The following is a 1,521-nucleotide window of genomic DNA, read 5'->3' on the forward strand; positions in this document are numbered from 1 at the left end:
CCTTTTCTGTCTTCTACATGTTCATACAGAGCATTTACCCTAGAAATTTCATTAGTCAGAATTCATACACCTCTATATGGAGAAAAAATTACCAATTACCTTTAAAAATATTTCTATTTTCTCATTCAGTTTAGATTATTAGAACACTTTGATACTGAGGTTTACTTTGTAAGAATTTGTACCTTGAATGTCCCCTATTTTTTTTGTTTTATATTTGGGGGGTGGGGCCACACCTTGTGACACTCAGTGGTTATTCCTGCCTATGCACTCAGAAATCACTCCTGGCTTGGGCAATTATGTGGGATGCTAGGATCAAACTGAAGTCTGTCCTGGATCAGCAGCATGCAAGGCAAATGCCCTACCCCTGTGTTATTGCTCTTTCCCAGATGTTCCCTATTTAAAAAAAATGCTTCAATGATTCTTCTAGAGAATATATAAAATGAGGTTTACTTTCTACACTCTGAATTTTTATGACCTGTAGTAAATCAGCTGTTCCCCTAGAACCCTACGTTTTCTTTCATTTTTGCCTCATTAGCAACACAGGAGCATTATAATGCTTACAAAAACATAGAATGTGTATTCTAAATCAAGTATTAATAGAGCAGTGTAAGAAGAAATTTATTTATTTCAAATATAATCTTAAGTGCTTACAAATTAACTTAAATATAAATGGAGATATTTAATTTATAGAAGAAAGTATGCATTATTCTTAGGCCCCATCCTCATATCAGTGAGGGATTCCTTCCAAAAGGATGAAAGAAATTATGGCTGGATTCAGAGAAAGATCTCTAGGGTGATATTTATCTGAATTGAGGCATTATTTGTGACTTATTCTCTCTGATAATTTAGTTTCAAGGTCTGATTTCCTATTTATGACCTTAAGTTTCCTCATTGGTTAGCAAATAACTAGAATTATATGATAAGATACTTGTGATATTTTATCATATTCCTACGAATTCAAATATGAATTCTTTTCTTTGGACTTTATTGTACATATGGAGATAAGATCTTTGTTTTTCTAAACTAATCATGGAACTCCTCTGAGGATGCTTTAGATCACAGTATCTCAATTGGGGCAAGGGGTCACATGTGATACTCCAGACAACTCCTGGAAGCCACAGGTGAAAATAATAAAATTGGGTCATACTTAAAGATAGAGGGCCACCTTGAGGAATGGAGGCTGGGTACATAGCAACAAGGTCATAAGTTGGCAATAGTGGCAACTATTATTAACCATATTATTATTAAACATATTAACCATCATATTAACCCTTTTATTTGAATTAGCAACCATAAATTACAGAGTTATTCATGATTAGATTTAAGACATACGATGTTTCAATCATAATCACTTCACCAGTATCCATTTCCCTCAAGCAATTCTTCCAAGTTGGCTCCAACTCAGCAGCCCATCTATAATAGAGGCACTGTTTTATACCGTTGTCCCTGTGGTTTATAATATTATTGCTAAGAGAGCTTTTTGCATAACAATTGACTACCTTGCAGCTCCACCCTTTTCCT

Source organism: Suncus etruscus, chromosome 9 (assembly GCF_024139225.1).
Source record: "Suncus etruscus isolate mSunEtr1 chromosome 9, mSunEtr1.pri.cur, whole genome shotgun sequence".
In the NCBI taxonomy this organism is placed as follows: domain Eukaryota; kingdom Metazoa; phylum Chordata; class Mammalia; order Eulipotyphla; family Soricidae; genus Suncus; species Suncus etruscus.